The sequence below is a fragment of the Hyla sarda genome, chromosome 3 (genome assembly GCF_029499605.1).
Source record: "Hyla sarda isolate aHylSar1 chromosome 3, aHylSar1.hap1, whole genome shotgun sequence".
Classification (NCBI taxonomy): Eukaryota; Metazoa; Chordata; class Amphibia; order Anura; family Hylidae; genus Hyla; species Hyla sarda.
In genome coordinates, this window is record NC_079191.1 from 396,927,191 (window position 1) to 396,948,912 (window position 21,722).

Here is a 21,722-nt window from a genome sequence, read left to right on the forward strand (position 1 = left end):
AGATCACAAGAACCTCTCCTACCTCCAGTCTGCCCAACGGCTGAATCCTCGCCAGGCCAGGTGGTCTCTGTTCTTTGCCCGATTTAATTTTGAAATTCACTTTCGGCCTGCCGATAAGAACATTAGGGCCGATGCTCTCTCTCGTTCCTCGGATGCTTCTGAAGTTGAACTCTCTCCGCAACACATCATTCCTCCTGACTGCCTGATTTCCACTTCTCCAGCCTACATCAGGCAAACTCCTCCAGGAAAGACCTTTGTTTCTCCACGCCAACGCCTCGGAATCCTCAAATGGGGTCACTCCTCCCATCTCGCAGGTCATGCGGGCATCAAGAAATCTGTGCAACTCATCTCTCGCTTCTATTGGTGGCCGACTCTGGAGACGGATGTTGTGGACTTTGTGCGAGCCTGCACTATCTGTGCCCGGGATGAGACTCCTCGCCAGAAGCCCGCTGGTTTTCTTCATCCTCTGCCTGTCCCCGAACAGCCTTGGTCTCTGATTGGTATGGATTTTATTACTGACTTACCCCCTTCCCGTGGCAACACTGTTATTTGGGTGGTCGTTGATCGATTCTCCAAAATGGCACATTTCATCCCTCTTCCTGGTCTTCCTTCAGCGCCTCAGTTGGCTAAACAATTTTTTGTACACATTTTTCGTCTTCACGGGTTGCCCACGCAGATCGTCTCGGATAGAGGCGTCCAATTCGTGTCTAAATTCTGGAGGGCTCTCTGTAAACAACTCAAGATTAAATTAAATTTTTCTTCTGCATATCATCCTCAATCCAATGGACAAGTAGAAAGAATTAACCAGGTCTTGGGTGATTATTTACGACATTTTGTTTCCTCCCGCCAGGATGACTGGGCAGATCTTCTACCATGGGCCGAATTCTCGTATAACTTCAGAGTCTCTGAATCTTCCTCCAAATCCCCATTTTTCGTGGTGTACGGCCGTCACCCTCTTCCCCCCCTCCCTACCCCCTTGCCCTCTGGTCTGCCCGCTGTGGATGAAATTTCTCGTGATCTTTCCATCATATGGAGAGAGACCCAAAATTCTCTCTTACAGGCTTCATCACGCATGAAGAAGTTCGCGGATAAGAAAAGAAGAGCTCCTCCCATTTTTTCCCCTGGAGACAAGGTATGGCTCTCCGCTAAATATGTCCGCTTCCGTGTCCCTAGCTATAAGTTGGGACCACGCTATCTTTGTCCTTTCAAAATTTTGTGCCAGATTAATCCTGTCTCTTACAAACTTCTTCTTCCTCCTTCTCTTCGTATTCCTAATGCCTTTCACGTTTCTCTTCTTAAACCACTTATCATTAACCGTTTCTCTCCCAAATCTGTTCCTCCCACTCCTGTTTCCGGCTCCTCGGACATCTTCTCCGTCAAAGAGATTCTGGCATCCAAAAAGGTCAGAGGGAAAACCTTTTTTTTAGTGGATTGGGAGGGTTGTGGTCCAGAAGAGAGATCCTGGGAACCTGAGGACAATATCCTAGACAAAAGTCTGCTCCTCAGGTTCTCAGGCTCTAAGAAGAGGGGGAGACCCAAGGGGGGGGTACTGTTACGCCGAGCGCTCCGGGTCCCCGCTCCTCCCCGGAGCGCTCGCTACACTCTCCTCACTGCAGCGCTCCGGTCAGATCCACTGACCCGGGGCGCTGCGATACCGCCTCCAGCCGGGATGCGATTCGCGATGCGGGTAGCGCCCGCTCGCGATGCGCACCCCGGCTCCCGTACCTGACTCGCTCTCCGTCAGTCCTGTCCCGGCGCGCGCGGCCCCGCTCCCTAGGGCGCGCGCGCGCCGGGTCTTTGCGATTTAAAGGGCCACTGCGCCGCTGATTGGCGCAGTGGTTCCAATTAGTGTTATCACCTGTGCACTTCCCTATATCACCTCACTTCCCCTGCACTTCCTTGCCGGATCTTGTTGCCATCGTGCCAGTGAAAGCGTTCCTTGTGTGTTCCTAGCCTGTGTTCCAGACCTCCTGCCGTTGCCCCTGACTACGATCCTTGCTGCCTGCCCCGACCTTCTGCTACGTCCGACCTTGCTTCTGTCTACTCCCTTGTACCGCGCCTATCTTCAGCAGCCAGAGAGGTTGAGCCGTTGCTAGTGGATACGACCTGGTCACTACCGCCGCAGCAAGACCATCCCGCTTTGCGGCGGGCTCTGGTGAAAACCAGTAGTGACTTAGAACCGATCCACTAGCACGGTCCACGCCAATCCCTCTCTGGCACAGAGGATCCACTACCTGCCAGCCGGCATCGTGACAGTGAGAAGGGAGGAAATTATGCATGTGAGGGGAGGATAATAATGATTATTATAATCCTCCCCTCACATATATGTAACATCTCCCCCTCACATGTATAATCTGATAATCCCCTCCTCACATTGATTATCTGAGTATGATATTATATATGTGAGGGGATTATCAATGTGAGGAGGGGGTTATCAGATTATACATGTGAGGGGGAGATGTTACATATATGTGAGGGGAGGATGATAATAATCATTATCATCCTCCCCTCACATGTATAATCTGATAATCCCCTCCCCCGTATTTATCCTGTACTGATCCTGAGTTATATCCTGTATTATACCCCAGAGCTGTACTCACTATTCTGCTGGTGAGGTCACTGTGTACATACATTACATTACTTATCCTGTACTGATCCTGAGTTATATCCTGTATTATACTCCAGAGCTGTACTCACTATTCTGCTGGTGGGGTCACTGTGTACATACATTACATTACTTATCCTGTACTGATCCTGAGTTATGTCCTGTATTATACTCCAGAGCTGTAATCACTATTCTGCTGGTGAGGTCACTGTGTACATACATTACATTACTTATCCTGTACTGATCCTGAGTTATATCCTGTATTATACTCCAGAGCTGTACTCACTATTCTGCTGGTGAGGTCACTGTGTACATACATTACATTACTGGTCCTGTACTGATCACGAGTGTGTGTGGGATGGGAGTGGGGGACCAGGGGGACCAAAAAAAATTGCTTGCCCAGGGTCCAATCAAAATTAAAGACGGTCCTGTCCATTATAAATACACTGTACAGCAATCATACATCCATTATACATACACTGTTCAGCAATCATACATCCATTATACATACACTGTACAGCAAGCATACCCCATTATACATACACTGTACAGCAATCATACATCCATTATACATACACTGTACAGCAAGCATACCACCATTATACATACACTGTACAGCAAGCATACCACCATTATACATACACTGTACAGCAATCATACATCCATTATACATACACTGTACAGCAATCATACATCCATTATACATACACTGTACAGCAAGCATACCACCATTATACATACACTGTACAGCAAGCATACCACCATTATACATACACTGTACAGCAATCATACATCCATTATACATACACTGTACAGCAATCATACATCCATTATACATACACTGTACAGCAAGCATACCACCATTATACATACACTGTACAGCAAGCATACCACCATTACATAGTTACATAGTTACATAGTTAGTACGGTCGAAAAAAGACATATGTCCATCAAGTTCAACCAGGGAATTAAGGGGTAGGGGTGTGGCGCGATATTGGGGAAGGGATGGGATTTTATATTTCTTCATAAGCATTAATGTTATTTTGTTCCATAAATGTATCTAATCCTGTTTTAAAGCTGTTAATTGTTCCTACTGTGACCAGTTCCTGAGGTAGACCGTTCCATAAATTCACAGTCCTCACGGTAAAGAAGGCGTGTCGCCCCTTGAGACTAAACTTTTTCTTCTCCAGACGGAGGGAGTGTCCCCTCGTCCTTTGGGGGGGTTTAACCTGGAACAGTTTTTCTCCATATTTTTTGTATGGGCCATTAATATACTTATATACGTTTATCATATCCCCCCTTAAACGTCTCTTCTCAAGACTAAACAATTGTAACTCCTTTAATCGCTCCTCATAGCTAAGATGTTCCATGCCCCATATTAGTTTAGTCGCGCGTCTCTGCACCCTTTCCAACTCCGCAGTGTCCCTTTTATGGACAGGTGCCCAAAACTGAACAGCATATTCCAGGTGAGGCCGTACCAATGCTTTATAAAGGGGGAGTATTATGTCCCTGTCCCTTGAGTCCATGCCTCTTTTTATACATGACAATATCCTGCCGGCTTTGGAAGCAGCAGCCTGACATTGCATGCTATTCTGTAGTCTGTGATCTACAAGTACACCCAGATCCTTCTCTACCAGTGACTCTGCCAGTTTAATCCCCCCTAAGACATACGATGCATGCAGGTTATTAGTACCCAGATGCATAACTTTACATTTATCCACATTGAACCTCATTTGCCAAGTGGATGCCCAGACACTTAGTCTATCCAAGTCATCCTGTAACTTATGCACATCCTCTATAGACTGTACTGTGCTACAAAGCTTGGTGTCATCTGCAAAGATAGAAACAGAGCTGTTAATACCATCCTCTATATCATTGATAAATAAATTAAACAACAGCGGGCCCAGTACTGAACCTTGGGGTACACCACTAATTACCGGGGACCAATCAGAGTACGAATCATTGACCACCACTCTCTGGGTACGATCCATGAGCCAGTGTTCAATCCAGTTACAAACTAAAGTTTCCAAGCCCAAGGACCTTAACTTACCTGTCAGACGTCTGTGAGGGACAGTATCAAATGCTTTGGCAAAATCCAGAAACACTATATCCACAGCCATTCCTCTGTCAAGGCTTCTACTCACCTCTTCATAAAAGCAAATTAGATTGGTTTGACAACTTCTATCCTTAGTAAACCCATGCTGGCTATCACTTATAATACAATTATCCCCTATGTATTCCTGTATGTAATCCCTTATAAGTCCTTCAAACAATTTACCCACAATGCACGTTAAACTTACCGGTCTATAGTTTCCTGGGGAAGACCTAGAGCCCTTCTTGAAGATTGGCACCACATTCGCCTTGCGCCAGTCCCTTGGCACAATACCAGACACCATAGAATCTCTAAATATCATGAACAGGGGTACAGATATTACTGAACTTACCTCTCTAAGAACTCTTGGGTGTAGTCCATCCGGCCCTGGGGATTTGCTTACATTTATATCACTTAACTTACCTTGTACCATCTCTACATTAAGCCAGTTCAGTACATTACATGATGTGTTACCAGCACTGACCTGGCCAATGTCAGCTCCTTTTTCCCTAGTATATACAGAACTAAAGAACCCATTCAGTAGCTCCGCCTTCTCTTGATCGCCTGTGACAACCTCCCCATTATCATTATTAAGGGGTCCTACATGCTCTGTCCTTTTTTTTTTTGCATTTATATATCTAAAAAAATATTTAGGATTAGTTTTGCTTTCTTTGGCCACCTGTCTCTCATTTTGAATTTTTGCTGTTTTTATTACATTTTTACAGATTTTATTAAGCTCTTTGTACTGTTTAAATGTTATCGCTGACCCATCAGATTTGTATTTTTTGAAGGCAATTTTTTTGTTGTTTATTGCTCTTTTAACATCATGTGTCAGCCATGTAGGATTTAATTTTAATCGTTTATATTTGTTCCCCTTTGGTATATATTTAGCTGTATAGTTATTTAGAGTTGATTTAAAGATGTCCCATTTACCTTCTGTATCAGTATTTGAGAACACTTCCCCCCAGTCTATGTCCTGTAGTGCAGCCCTCAGCCCAGGGAAGTTTGCCTTTTTAAAGTTATATGTTTTTGCCTTCCCCGCCTGTCTTTGTTTTCTACATTTTAAGTCAAAAGTAACTATATTGTGGTCGCTATTACCAAGGTTTTCCCGCACAGTTACATTACCAACCAGCTCTGCGTTGTTGGAAATGATCAGATCCAACAAGGCATCACTTCTTGTTGGGTCCTCCACAAACTGGCCCAAAAAATTATCCTGCAATAAATTTAGGAATTGTCGCCCCTTTGTAGTTTTAGCCAACCCCGGACCCCAATCTATATCTGGATAGTTAAAATCTCCCATTATTACCACTGTACCTGCCCGGGTGGCCCTCTCTATTTGTTTATGAAGCCGAACATCTATCTCTTCAGTGATATTAGGGGGTCTGTAGATTACCCCAAATATTATTTTTTCAGTATTTCCCTCCTTTTGTAATTCTACCCACAGTGATTCCACCTCCTCAAAATCATCACACACTATGGCATCGTTCACACTGACTTTCATACCACTTCTTACATACAGACAGACTCCACCACCTTTTCTGTTCATTCTATCCTTGCGAAACAATGTAAACCCCTGCAGATTGACAGCCCAGTCATGCGAGGAGTCCAGCCATGTCTCAGTGACCCCAACTATATCAATATGTTCCTCCAGTATCAAGGCCTCAAGCTCCCCCATTTTATTTGCTAGGCTTCTGGCATTTGTGAACATACACTTTACATTTCCATCCTTTATGTTATTGGGGTTAATGGGATTCAAGGGTGTAAGTTTTATTTTCCTATGAAGCCTATTCCTATTAACTATTCTAACCCCTCCCTCCGGTCCACCCCCAGGTACATTTATAATTCCCACCTCCCTATCTACACTATCTTCCCCCTCTTTGCTGTAGGTTCCCTCCCCCCAAGTCCCTAGTTTAAACACTCCTCCACCCTTCTAGCCATCTTCTCCCCAAGCAAAGCTGCACCCTCCCCATTGAGGTGCAGCCCGTCCCTACGGTAGAGCCGGTAACCGACAGCGAAGTCAGCCCAGTTCTCCATGAACCCAAACCCTTCCTTCCTACACCAGCTTCTGAGCCACTTGTTTACCTCCCTGATCTCCCGCTGCCTCTCTGGTGTGGCTCGTGGTACTGGTAGTATTTCAGAAAATACTACCTTGGAGGTCCTTGCCTTAAGCTTGCGGCCTAAGTCCCTGAAATCATTTTTAAGGACACTCCACCTACCTCTTACTTTGTCATTGGTGCCAATATGTACCATGACTGCTGGGTCCTCTCCAGCCCCGCCCAGCAACCTGTCAACCCGATCCGCGATGTGCCGAACTCGTGCGCCAGGCAGACAACACACTGTTCGGCGATCCCGGTCTTTGTGACAGATTGCCCTGTCTGTCCCCCTAATAATTGAGTCCCCCACCACTAGTACCTGTCTGGCCTGCCCTGTACTCCTCCCTCCCTCCTTACTGGAGCAGACACCCCCCTGGCGGTCAGAGGCGGTATCCTGCTGCAGTTCTGCTAGCTCTGGAATGGCATCCCCCTCATCTGCCAAGCGGGCAAACTTGTTGGGGTGTGCCAGTTCAGGACTAGCCTCCCTGACACTTTTTCCCCTACCCCTCTTTCTAACTGTAACCCAGCTAACTGCCTGACTGTCCTGCAACTCCGTCCCACTGTCCTCCCCCACCTCTATTCCCGAGAGTGCCTGCTCAGTGAGCACGAGACTCCTCTCCATGTTGGTAATGCTTCTCATTGTTGCCAGTCGCCCCTCTAGATCCAGGATCTGGGCTTCCAAACGGACAACTAGCACACATCTCGCACAACAATATGCACCCTCAAACTGTTGTTCAAGGATTGCATACATTGAACAGGATGTACATTGGACTGCATTTTCCAACATGGAGGCCATCTAGTTATGGGGATTTCACAAATGTATAGGAAAAAACAGACAGTCAAAATGACACTTAAAATTTTTTGTAGACCTTGTGGGTTCAGAAATTAACACTCACAGCGATCTCAACCTCCTGCTTTCAAACTCCTGTTTTTGTAACTCCTCTTTCACGCCCCCTCTTACACAGCAACACTCAGAAGAGCAAGCTCTCAATAAGAGTCCCAAGCTAAGATTTATACACCTGTGCCCAATCTACTCCTCCTCCCCCTAGAGGTGGAACAGAGAAAAAAAAAAAAAAATGAAAAAGGGTGTTTAAACTCTAACAGTTATCCCACTATGTGCAAAAGAGAAAAACTTACCCAAAATATGAATGTAGACTATAGGCAGTCGCACCCACTCCACAGATTCACTCCGCACAACAGATAATCACAGTTTTTGTAACTCCTCTTTCACGCCCCCTCTTACACAGCAACACTCAGAAGAGCAAGCTCTTCTACATACACTGTACAGCAATCATACCTCCATTATACATACACTGTGTCTGTGACTGTACAGCAATCATACATTCAATCCATTATTAATGGATTGGATGCATGATTGCTGTACAGTCACAGTGTATGTATTATGGAGGTATGATTGCTGTACAGTATATGTATAATGGATCCTCCAATCCAAAAAAAAAGCCTCCAATCCAAAAAAAAGTTTTAATAAAGTTTTTCATTTTGTTTGTAATGATATTTATATGAGTGCAGGTCTGTTTATGTATGTGTGCATGCAAGCAAGAGTGTGTGTGTATATGTATGTATGTATATATATATATATATATATATATATATATATATATATATATATATACACATAAACACACACACGCATGCGCGGCGTGAGTTTGTGCTTTGGGGTGCACACCCCAATACAATAGGCTGCGCACGCCTATGAGTAGCGTCATTCTAAGGATAATTTTCCTCTACCCTCCTCTACTTGCATCAGGATTGGATCATCTCTTCTCCTGGGACCCTGGGCATAGCAGCTGTTCTTCTTCTCATTGATTACCCACTCTATTGGGTTATATGTGAATTTCCTATTCGCTTCAGGTGAGCGGCCACTACCTAAGGGCCAGCAAAGCCCTTCCCTCTACCTTTTCCCCTACAGGTTCTAAGTGGTAATACACAAGGCACGCCCCGTCATTCTCTTTTTCCTGTTTTATCTACTTATATAAAAGATGGGTTTTTGTTTCAATCACATGCAAGTATATGGGACTTCCAGTACCTTACTCCACAAGCTCCACTCTGCATCTCCTATTGAATGTGTCAATCCGGCTTGCAAGCCACACCCCATCTGACAAAGACACGCCCATATGTTAAGCCCCACCCCTTGTATTATCTACCCTTTTTGTGCATCGGTCTGGCTTGCAAATTATGCCCAGTCCCACAAAGCCACGTCCCCTTCTATTTTCAGCTTACAATATCTTCATCACAAATCAGTCCCACCTGAGGACAGGATATGAGGATGGGACATAAGGACGGGATATGAGGTTGGGATATGAGGTCGGGATATGAGGATGGGATATGAGGACGGTATATGAGATTGGAATATGAAGACTGGATATGAGGTCAAGATATGAAGACGGAATATGAGAACGGGATAGGAGGTCGGGATAGGAGGTTGGGATAGGAGGTCGGTATAGGATGTTGAGATATGAGGATGGGATATGAGGTTGGGATATGAGGACAGGATATAAGGACGGGATATGAGGTCGGGATATGAGGACGGGATATTACATCTGACAACAAAATATGAGGACGGGATATTACATCTGACAACAAAATATGAGGACGGGATATGAAGTTGATTTTCCTCCCCAACAAGGATTAGGAAGGAAAAACTGGGCAACGCCGGGTACTCAGCTAGTTCTTGATAAATTTCCCTCTGACTGCACCTAATTAGTACTCTATTTACCATCACTATATAGTGGTAATAGTAAGTAATGTGATGGTGGAATTTTTATAAGATTTCTTCTTCATGGTACTGTTTTTTCTTGGTGAAATGACCAAATTTGCCTAAAAGAAGGGTTTCTTAATCTTCCTTTAAGTTCCCTCAGTTCCATATTCATGTTTATCTAATTTTTCTGTGCAATATAAATACTTATTTAATCCAATCAATAAAAAATATTTCTCAAAATAAGTATTGGTAACCATCTAGAGAACAATTTTCGGTTTGAACTATAGTTCACTTCTTGCTCCTACATCTAAATGATTGCACCTGCCCTAGGCCATCAAATCATCACTAATCAACTCTGTTTGGAGACTGCTGAGATGGCTCTAGATATACTACACATGTTCTAGAGGGTTGTATACACTGGACCTAGCCACACGCTGAGACAAATTCAGCCATAGGGTAAAGATAAACAGGTGCTCAGCAGGTTGTCCTCATTTTTCAGAATAAGTGATTATGTGATAAAGACTCACAAAAACTTATTAAACTTAATTTCATTATTCACATCGGTTGGAAACAATATATTCTTCCTTCAAATCCACATGGTTTCCATCTTCAATAATACCTTGTTTTGATCACCTCTTCTTTCTTAAGGCTATATATAAATTTCTGTTCAAAAGCAAACCTTTCAGATCTGCATTGAAAATATAAGAAGATAAAGGGGTAATTCATTTATGGCTGCTTTTGTGGGGGGAGGGGGGTGTAAGTCATCTGTGCCCATTTTAAAAAAGTGAGAATAATGGGCATGCTCTTGCAGGCCCCCAGATTTACTAAATTACACCTGCACACAGGTGTACGTTTTAGCTAAAATCTATCGAAAACATGCCTTTTTCTCAAGTTATCAGGCTATTTTCTCATCCTTTTCACCTCCTAAACCCATCCTCTACTTTTAAAAACTGCTCAAGATCTAGAGCCATCTCACTAAGGGATTATATTACATGCCTCCCATAGGAGTCTAGTCAATGGAGAGGAGTAGGAGTCTATGGTGGGAGGGGTATCTGAAAGAGCCAGAAGCAGATAGAACAAGAGGCTACAGGAGTTCATAGAGATAAACAGATCCCACCTCAGTGCTTTATTCATAATTTAGTCCGCTCAGCACTTAATGTCCTCCATGCTGTTGCTACACTATAGAGATAACGAACAGAATCACTGCCTCTGTGTTTTGCAGTGTATTGGAGACATCACAGGAGCTAGAGTCTACCTGCAAGATCAGGGACAATCAGTCAGATACATAGAAGAAAGGAGGCTCCATTACAAAGATCACAATGAGCCTACCTGTCAGATATGGACAAGGAAATAGTGAGGTTCTAAACTCACCCGCAGCCCCTTTCCCTTTTTATTGCATTTCCACCCTAGGTAACGGGTGAACCCATGAAGACAGTCCCTGCCTGACTAGGTGTTGGGAGACTCCTGTCAAGATAACAAATTACAGAAAACTCAGTCACAGGTCAGGGAATTGTGAGGCATACAAAAGGTAAATACACACATACAATACTCAGGGTAGACAAACAAACACACAGAATTGTCAATAAGCCAAGTTGGAAAGCAAGAGGACAGTTATGAGCCAAGACAAAATGGAGGTAGAATATCCTAAGTCAAAAGCTGGGGTCACAAAATACCAGGTAATCAATAGGAAATGCAAAAAGCAGGACAGAGATGCTAGCTACAGAAGCAGAATTATTTCACTGGTAAGGCAGTGAAGGCTTAAAGGGGTACTCCGGTGCTTAGACATCTTATCCCCTATCCAAAGGATAGGGGATAAGATGCCTGATGGCGGGAGTCCCGCCGCTGGGGACCCCCTGGATCTTGCACGCGGCACCACGTTTGTAATCAGTCCCCGGAGCGTGTCCGCTCCGGGACTGATTACCGGCAACTACAGGGTGGGCGGAGTATGACGTCACGCCCCCGCCCCCATGTGATTTCACGCTCCGCCCCTCAATGCAAGCCTACGGGAGGGGGCATGACAGCGGCGGGACTCCCGCGATCAGGCATCTTATCCCCTATCCTTTGGATAGGGGATAAAATGTCTAAGCACCGGAGTACCCCTTTAAATAGGCATCTGAACAGGTGTGGTCAAACAAGGCAACCAAGACAGAACTATGGATAGGTCAGGGTGTAACCACAGCAAACTAACACAAGGTAAGCCCGAACCAAGAAAAGTTTAACCCTTCAGACCAAACTAGGATGAGTCATTACACTGCCTATTGGGGCATGTGATTCTGCCCCCAGGACAAAAAGGTCTGCAGTTTTTTTTCCATAGTTTGCTTTGCCTTAGGTCAATACCCCTAACCCTTGGGAGAGGAGTCCTACACAGATTCCTAGCAGTAACAAAAGGATAGGGGCCAGCGATGGGCTAGGAGCCCTTTCTCAATGAGCCTTATAGAAGCAGAATCTTCTGTCTCTTTGTCTTGTATATACTTGAAGACAACTGACAATTAGAGTAAACCCCTTAAGGACTCAGGGTTTTTCCGTTTTTGCACTTTCATTTTTTCCTCCTTACCTTTTAAAAATCCTAACCCTTTCAATTTTCCACCTCAAAATCCATATTATGGCTTATTTTTTGCGTAGCCAATTCTACTTTGCAGTGACATTAGTCATTTTACCCAAAAATGCACGGCAAAATGGAAAAAAAATCATTGTGCGACAAAATCGAAAAAAAACCGCCATTTTGTAACTTTTGGGGGCTTCCGTTTCTACGCAGTGCATATTTCGGTAAAAATTACACCTTATCATTATTCTGTAGGTCCATACGGTTAAAATGATACCATACTTATATAGGTTTGATTTTGTCGCACTTCTGGAAAAAATCATAACTACATGCAGGAAAATTTATACGTTTAAAAATGTCATCTTCTGACCCCTATAACTTTTTTATTTTTCCATGTACAGGGCGGTATGAGGACTCATTTTTTGCGCTGTGATCTGAAGTTTTTATCGGTATGATTTTTGTTTTGATCAGACTTTTTGATCACTTTTTATTAATTTTTTTAATGGTATAAAAAGTGACCAAAATACGCTTTTTTGTACTTTGGAATTTTTTTGCGCGTACGCCATTGACCGTGCGGTTTAATTAATGATACATTTTTATAGTTCGGACATTTACGCACGCGGCGATACCACATATGTTTATTTTTTTATTTTTTTTACACTGTTATTTTTTTATGGGAAAAGGGGGGTGATTCAAACTTTTATTAGGGAAGGGGTTAAATGACCTTTATTAACACTTTTTTTTTACATTTTTTTTGCAGTGTTATAGGTCCCATAGGGACCTATAACACTGCGCACACTGATCTCCTATGCTGATCACTGGCGTGTATTAACACGCCTGTGATCAGCATTATCGGCGCTTGACTGCTCCTGCCTGGATCTCAGGTACGGAGCAGTCATTCGTTGATCGGACACCGAGGAGGCAGGTAAGGGCCCTCCCAGTGTCCGGTCAGCTGTTCGGGACGCCGAGATATCACCGCGGTGGTCCCGAACAGCCCGACTGAGCAGCCGGGTCACTTTCAGTTTCACTTTAGAAGCGGCGGTCAGCTTTGACCGCCGCTTCTAAAGAGTTAATACCGCACATCACTGCGATCGGCGATGTGTGGTATTAGCCGCGGGTCCCGGCCGTTGATGAGCGCCGGGACCGATGCGATATGATGCAGGATCGCGGCGTGATCTGGCTTCATATCGCGGGAGGCGGCGCAGGACGTAAATATACGTCCTGCGTCGTTAAGAGGTTAAAGGGGTACTACGGTGGAAAACATTTTTTTTTTAAATAAACTGGTGCAAGAAAGTTAAACAGACTTGTAAATTACTTCTATTAAAAAAACTTAATCCTTCCAGTACTTATCAGCTGCTGTATACTACAGTGGAAGTTGAGCTGTTTTTTTCCTCCTGACCACAGTGCTCTCTGCTGACACATCTGTCCATGTCAGGAATTGTCCAGAGCAGGATAAGATTGCTATGAGGATTTGCTCCTGCTCTGGACAGTTCCTGACATCGACAGAGGTGTCAGCAGAGAGCACTGTGGTCATACATAAAACAAAATCAAAAAGAAAAGAACTTCCTCTGTAGTATACAGCAGCTGATAAGTATTGGAAGGATTAAGATTTTTAAATAGAAGTAATTTACAAATCTGTTTAACTTTTCTTGCACCAATTGATTTAAAAAAAAAATTTCCATTGGAGTACCCCTTTAACCTCTTAAGGACCCATGACGTACCGGTACGTCATGAGTCCGCTCCCGATCTAAAATGCGGGGCGACGGCGTTTCCCAGCATCATAGCAGGTCGGGCCAGGCCTCTAACAAAGGCCCGGACCCATGGCTAATAGTGTGCAGCGCTGATCGCGGTGCCGCACGCTATTAACCTTTTAGACGTGGCGTTCAAAGTTGATCGCCACGTCTAAAGTGAAAGTAAAACCATGCCGGTTAGCTCAGGGAGATGTTCGGGATCGCTGCGGCGAAATTGCGGCATCACGAACAGCTTACAAGACAGCCGGAGGATCCCTACCTGCCTCCTGGTGTCCGATTGCCGAATGACTGCTCAGTGCCTGAGATCCAGGCATGAGCAGTCAAGCGGCAGAATCATCGATCAGTGGCTTCTTATGAGAAACCACTGATCAATGTAAAAGATCAGTGTGTGCAGTGTTATAGGTCCCTATGGGAGCTATAACATTGCAAAAAAAAAGTGGGAAAAAAGTCAATAAAGATCATTTAACCCCTTCCCTAATAAAAGTTTGAATCACCCCCCTTTTCCCATAAAAAAACATTGTAAATAAAAATAAACATATGTGGTATCACCGCATGCGGAAATGTCCGAATTATAAAAATATATAGTTAATTAAACCGCACGGTCAATGGCGTACGTGCAAAAAATCCCAAAGTCCAAAATAGTGCATTTTTGGTCACTTTTTATATCATGAAAAAATGATCAATAAGTCCTATCAATGCACAAATTGTACCACTAAAAACTTCAGATCACAGCGCAAAAAATTAGCCCTCATACCGCCCCATACGCGGAAAAATAAAAAAGTTATAGGGGTCAGAATATGACAATTTTAAACGTATAAATTTTCCTACATGTAGTTATAATTTTTTCCAGAAGTCCGACAAAATCAAACCTATACAAGTAGGATATCATTTTAATCGTATGGACCTACAGAATAAAGAGAAGGTGTCATTTTTACCGAAAAAGGAACTGTGTAGAAATGGAAGCCCCCAAAAGTTACAAAATTACTTTTTTTTTTTCAATTTTGTCTCAAAAAGATTTTTTTCTGTTTTGTCGTAGATTTTTGGGTAAAATGACTGATGTCCTTACAAAGTAGAATTGGTGGTGCAAATAATAAGCCATCATATGGATTTTTGGGTGCAAAATTTAAAGAGTTATGATTTTTTAAAGGTAAGGAGGAAAAAACAAAAAGGCTTGCAGAAAAGAAATCTGGTGAAAAATGTCAGATACAAGTTATATAATGGCCATAAGTAGTGCTTCTCCACACATACAGCAGCATCTTCTGAAAAAGTCTTATGAAACTACAGGCTTGCTTGAAGGGGTACTCCGGTGGAAAACCTTTTTTATTTTTTAAATCAACTGGTGCCAGAAAGTTAAACAGATTTTTAAATTACTTCTATTAAAAAATATTAATCCTTCTAGTACTTATTAGCTGCTGAATACTACAGAGGACATTGTTTTCTTTTTGGAACACAGAGCTCTCTGCTGACATCATGACCACAGTGCTCTCTGCTGACATATCTGTCCATTTTAAGAACTGTCCAGAGTAGAAGAAAATCCCCATAGCAAACATATGCTGCTCTGGACAGTTCCTAAAATGGACAGAGATGTCAGCAGAGAGCACTGTGGTCATTATGTCAGCAGAGAGCTCTGTGTTCCAAAAAGAAAACAATTTCCTCTGTAGTATTCAGCTGCTAATAAGTACTGGAATGATTAAGATTTTTTAATTGAAGTAATTTACAAACCTGTTTAACTTTCTGGCACCAATTGATTTAAAAAAAAAAAAAAAAAAAAAGGTTTTCCACCGGAGTACCCCTTTAAACCTTTGCCCCTGATGGAAAACAAAATAACTTAGTTACTACTTTCATTTTTTTACATTATACTTGAAAGATTTCTAACCTCTCATCTTGCTTCATTTTTAGGTAAATCCTATTCTTAAAATACAAAAATAATTTTTAACTAAAGTAATGTCTTACTGTGCAGCATATTTAAACACAAATCAACTCTCCATAGTATACCTCTTGTGCGAACCCCTAAATTATAGCTGTACATTCACAATGACATAGTCTCACAAACACACACACCACATATTAGCAAGTCTAAAAACGTAATGCATGAGTGTATGGTATGTAAATATGTCACCCCCTCTGTGGTGAAATGCCCACAATAAGGCTACATGAAACAGGGAAACTTGTTGCAACACAGATACATGTATGATATACCATATGTACTATACCAAATATAAGCAAAAATTCTAAAGCAATACAAAGTTGAAAAAGTACACAACCCTCTAAAACAATGCCCCAAAATCATAAATAGGAAATCCGGTATTATTCTAGCAAAAACTATTTGAAAGCGCAGAGACAGAACACATGTCACTGTGAAATGAACAGCCTTATCAGGGATCACATATTCTTCTAAGGGCTCTTATGTCCATATTCTTTTTTACTGTAAGTATATGTCTGCAATGAACACACAGTGCTACTTTTCACCTATTTCTCAGATGATTTTCTGCTAGATTGAATTTTAGACCTGCCAGTTCTCTTACCAGATCTCAGCAATAAGATGTCATAGGATCCGAGGCAGAAAGAACGCAGGATAGCAGGTAAAAAAAACATTTATTTTTGGGTTTCCCAATAATCTTCACTTTTAGGTCACCGTCTAAACATAAGCAAAAGCCAACTCATTGATAACTGTTTTATCCAGTTTTTGACCGATCAAGCAAGTCTTTTGTGTGAAGACAGAGATAAGGCAGTGGAGGGCAGTGTTGCCCCCAACACTATCAGAACTAGGATGGTTCTATATGAGATATGGACATAGGGGGACATGTATCATTTCCAGTGTATAATAGAAGTTTTTTTACCCCTCTGCCTGTTGTCTAAATTTGGCGCAGCTGCGTTAAATTTATCATTCTTGTGCAGCTACTTTCTTGAATTGCGTTTAAATTTAGAATTCTCCTCAGAGCATAAATTTACACCGCAGCTCTATTTAGTAGGAGCTTTGTCTGCAGCGTATCTGCACCTAAACAGTAAATGTGTCCTCGTTATTAGTTTTAGAATTTTTTTTATTCATTATGTAGAGTTTTAATCTCACAATAATACCACTTTTTGCACCCAATTATAACACATCAATTATACCAATGTCCTTATTCTTCATTTAACATCTGTGACACCCCTGTGCAAATCACCTCAAATGTACATGGTGCACTCTACCTTATGGGCCTTGTTGTGCGCCTGCAGAGCACTTTGCGCCCACATATGTAGTATCTCCATACTCTGGCTAAATTGTGTCCCAAAAAATGGTTTTGTTTTTTCCCATTTACCTCTTGTGAAAATGTAAAGTATGCGGCAACACCTGCATGTCAGTGTAAATAATTTTATTTTTATACACTAACATACTGGTGTAGACTCCAACTGTTCCTTTTCATAATGGGTAAAAGGAGAAAAAGCCCCCCAAAATCTGTAAGGCAATTTCTCCCGAGTACGGCGATACCCCATATGTGACCCTAAAATGTTGCCTTGAAATAAGACAGGGCTCCAAAGTGAGAGCGCCATGCGCATTTGAGGCCTAAATTAGGGTTTTGCATAGGGGTGAACATAGGGGTATTCTATGCCAGTGTTTCCCAAACAGGGTGCCTCCAGCTTTTGCAAAACTCCCAACATGCCTGGACAATGGCTGTTCGGCAATACTGGGAGTTGTTGTTTTGCAACAGCTGGAGGCTCCAGTGCCGTACCAGACGTTGTTCATATTTATTGGGGAGGGGAGGGGGGCTGTGTAGCGGTATGTGTATATATAGTGTTTTTTACTTATTTTATTTAACCCCTTAAGGACCGGGGTTTTTTCCGTTTTTGCATTTTCGTTTTTTGCTCCTTGCCTTTAAAAAATCATAACTCTTTCAATTTTGCACCTAAAAATCCATATGATGGCTTATTTTTTGCACCACCAATTCTACTTTGTAATGAAGTCAGTCATTGTGCCCAAAAATCTACGGTGAAACGGGAAAAAAAATCATTGTGAGACAAAATTGAAAAAAAAAACGCCATTTTGTAACTTTTGGGGGCTTCCGTTTCTACGTAGTACATTTTTCGGTAAAAATGACACCTTACCTTTATTCTGTAGGTTCATACGATTAAAATGATACCCTACTTATACAGGTTTGAATTTGTCGCACTTCTGGAAAAAATCATAACTTCATGCAGAAAAATTTATACGTTTAAAATTGTCATCTTCTGACCCCTATAACTTTTTTATTTTTCCGTGTATGGGGCGGTATGAGGGCTCATTTTTTGCGCCGTGATCTGAAGTTTTTAACGGTACCATTTTTGCATTGATAGGACTTATTGATCGCTTTTTATTCATTTTTTCATGATATAAAAAGTGACCAAAAATGCACTATTTTGGACTTTGGAATTTTTTTGCGCGCACGCCATTGACCGTGCGGTTTAATTAACGATATATTTTTATAATTCGGACATTTCCGCACGCGGCGATACCATTTATGTTTATTTTTATTTTTATTTACACTGTGTTTTTTCTTTTATGGGAAAAGGGGGTGATTCAAACTTTTAATAGGGAAGGGGTTAAATGATGTTTATTCACTTTTTTTTTGCACTTTTTTTTTGCAGTGTTATAGGTCCCATAGGGACCTATAACACTGCACACACTGATCTTTTACATTGATCACTGGTTTCTCATAAGAAACCAGTGATCGATGATTCTGCCGCATGACTGCTCATGCCTGGATCTCAGGCACTGAGCAGTCATTCGGCGATCGGACAGCGAGGAGGCAGGTAGGGGCCCTCCCGCTGTCCTGTCAGCTGTTCGGGATGCCGCGGGATTTCGGGATTTCACCGCGGCTATCCCGAACAGCCCACTGAGCTAGCCGGCATGCTTTCGGTTTCACTTTAGACGCGGCGTTCAACTTTGAACGCCGCGTCTAAAGGGTTAATAGCGCGCGGCACAGCGATCAATGCCGCGCGCTATTAGCCACGGGTCCCGGACGTTGTTAGAGGCCGGGCCCGAACCGCTATGACGCGGGGCCACGCCGTGGCCCCGCGTTATAGATCGGGAGTGGACACATGACGTTCCAGTACGTCATGTGTCCTTAAGGGGTTAAGTGTAGTGTAGTGTTTTTAGGGTTCAGTCACACGGGCGGGGGTTGACAGCGAGTTTGCTGCATCTCAATCTTGCAGCACTCTGCTGTAAACCTCTGCCCATGTGAGTGTACCCTGTCCATTCACATTGGAGGGAGGGGGGGGGACATCCAGCTGTTGCAAAACTACAACTCCGAGCATGCCCTTTGGCTGTCCGTGCATGCTGGGAGTTGTAGTTTTGCAACAGCTGGAGGCACACTGGTTGCGAAACACGGAAACATACTCAGTGTTTCACAACCAGTGTGCCTTCAGCTGTTGCAAAAACTTCAAATCTCAGCATGCAGTGACAGCAGAAGGACATGCTGGAACTTGTAGTTATGCAACAGCTGGAGGCATACTGCTACAACTTCCAGCATGCCCTTTGGCAGTCCGTGCATGCTGAGGGTTGTAGTTATGCAACAGCTGAAGGCACACTGGTTGCAAAACACTTGAAAGTTTTTTTACTTAACTTAGTGTTTCCAAACCAGTGTGCCTCCAGCTGTTGCACAACTTCAATTCCCAGCATGCATGGTCTGTCAGTGCATGCTGGGCGTTATAGTTTGGAGGCACAGCTGGAGGCACACGGGTTGGGAAAAAAGAGTTAGGAAACCAACAATGTTTCCCAACTAGTGTGCCTCCAGCTGTTGAAAAACTATAATTCCCAGCATGGCCAGACATGCTGGAAGTTGTATTTCGGCAATATCTGAAGGGTCAGATGTTGACGAACTACAACTACCAGCATGCTTGGGCAGTCTGGGCATGCTGGGAGTTGTAGTTTTGCAACAGCTGGAGGTCCACAGTTTGTAGACCACTGTATAATGGTCTCCAATCTGTGGTCTTCCAGATGTTATAGAACTACAACTCCCAGCATGCCTCGACAGAGTGGGCATGCTGAGATTTGTAATTTTGGAACATCTGGAAGAGCACAGATTGGAGACCATTATACAGTGGTCTCCAAACTGTGGCCCTCCAGATGTTGCAAAACTACAACTCCCAGCATGCCCAGATGGTCACATGGTAAGATGGCTGGCTATCAGTGATAGCCACCATCTTACCGGGCGCTGGGGGAAAGTATAACGGAAAGCAGTAAATTTTAAAAATAAAAGGAGAATGATCTACAGTGTTAAGTGGATTACAAAGCTATTTTAATGTGACGGAGCTTGTTCAATGATAAGTAAGCTAGCAAACATTTCCTATGTAAATGTAATAAATTGTTGGATCATAAAATAGCAATACCAATATACAAGTGATCTAATGAATAACTGAACTGTAAACAAATATTCTATATGCAAATTATTTTAAAAGTGCTTTGGAATAACCAAGGAGTAAAAAGCAATATAAAGCAAACCAAATGAGGAATTGAGATTGGAAAGTAAAAACATTCTGGTGGTTCCTTAGTAGAACTTTCCTTCAGAAATAGAAAGGATTTCGCTACGTGCAGTTAAAGTTGGCTTATATTTATGGGGAAAAAGACGCAATTGCGTCAAAATTTTTGGTGCAAAGGAAAATAACGCAGGTAATAAATCCATATGTACTATAGATGTCACTCCAAGGTACCCTGATTCAGCCACATCTGGAGGACATGCTCTACCAAAACGTGCGCAAAAAAATGGGGGAAAAAAAGTGCTTGCGCAAAATTTTGTGCAAAAAAATACACACAAAACAGGGGTAAAATCTTTAATACATGTCCCCCATAGAGTTTGATAGAAAGCAGAGGTGATGGGCACTGTAAAGAATTTTCCAAGTTCAGAATACTCTTTTCTTTTCCCTCAAGAGTAGAAAACAGCTACAAAGAGTATCGCTCACTCTGGAGGATCCCCAGGTCTCAGCAACTGGATACCTTGTGGACATTTTGGCTCTAAAAAAAGAAAAGGTGTCCAAAAAAGTGCCCTCCACTACTTAATCTCTGTCTTCACACAAAATACTTGCTTGCTCGGTCAAAAACTGGATGCAGCAGCTACCAATGAGTTGGTTGTTCCTTATGTTGAGACGATAACCTAAAAATGAAGACTATTGGGAAACCCAAAAACAAAAGTTCTGCTTTAAGGTTTTTTTCAACATTAACCTAACCAAGATTATGCTAGAATTTTATATTTTAGTAAAACATTAGAAAATAATGTTTTACTTTTCTTACAGACTTAAAGGGGTACTCCGCACCCCTAGACATCTTATCCCCTATCCAAAGGATAGGGGATAAGATGTTAGATCGCCGGGGTCCCGCTGCTGGGGACCCCCAGGATCTCTGCTGCGGGACCCACCCGTACGGCTTCCACCTAACACCGGCACCGCCAGAGACTTCGGATCCCGACCACAATGGCGGACAAGCATGATGTCACGACTCCGCCCCGTGTGACATCACGCCCTGCCCCCTCAATGCAAGTATATGGGAGGGGGCGTGACGGACCTCCCATAGACTTGCATTGAGGGGCGGGGCGTGATGTCACACGGGACGGAGTCATGACGTCACGCTCGTCCGCCATTGTGGTCGGGATCCGAAGCCTCCAGCGGTGCCGGTGTGAGGTGGAAGCTGTACAGGTGGGTCCCGCAGCCAAGATCTCGGGGGTCCCCAGCGGCGGGCCCCCGGCGATCTGACATCTTAACCCCTATCCTTTGGATAGGGGATAAGATGTCTAGGGGTGCAGAGTACCCCTTTAATGCATGATACTGTAAATATGGACTCTTGAATTAACTGTCAAATTACCTCTGGGTTCAACGACTGATTCAGAGTCGTACAGGATCAGGGACTCCTGTAATAAAAAAGGAAGTCACTGCTTCTGTGTACTGAGTGGAACAACATATTCTAAATGTCTC

The 21,722-nt window shown here is 43.1% G+C and overlaps 1 long non-coding RNA gene across 3 annotated transcripts in view; it reads right to left on the minus strand.

Moving 5' to 3' along the window:
* Positions 1-10,069: 10,069 nt before the first annotated feature.
* Positions 10,070-21,722, minus strand: part of LOC130362903 (uncharacterized) — an 80,666-nt gene continuing 69,013 nt past the window's right edge. The window contains exons 3-5 of one of the 3 annotated variants that reach the window (XR_008891622.1): positions 21,613-21,658; positions 15,679-15,708; positions 10,070-10,197 (exon numbers count right to left, since the gene is read on the minus strand). This is a non-coding gene — a long non-coding RNA (uncharacterized LOC130362903). Of the gene's footprint in view, positions 10,198-10,878; positions 10,974-15,678; positions 15,709-21,612; positions 21,659-21,722 lie in introns of those variants that run through there. The other 2 variants (XR_008891621.1, XR_008891623.1) reach the window with 2 other exon arrangements.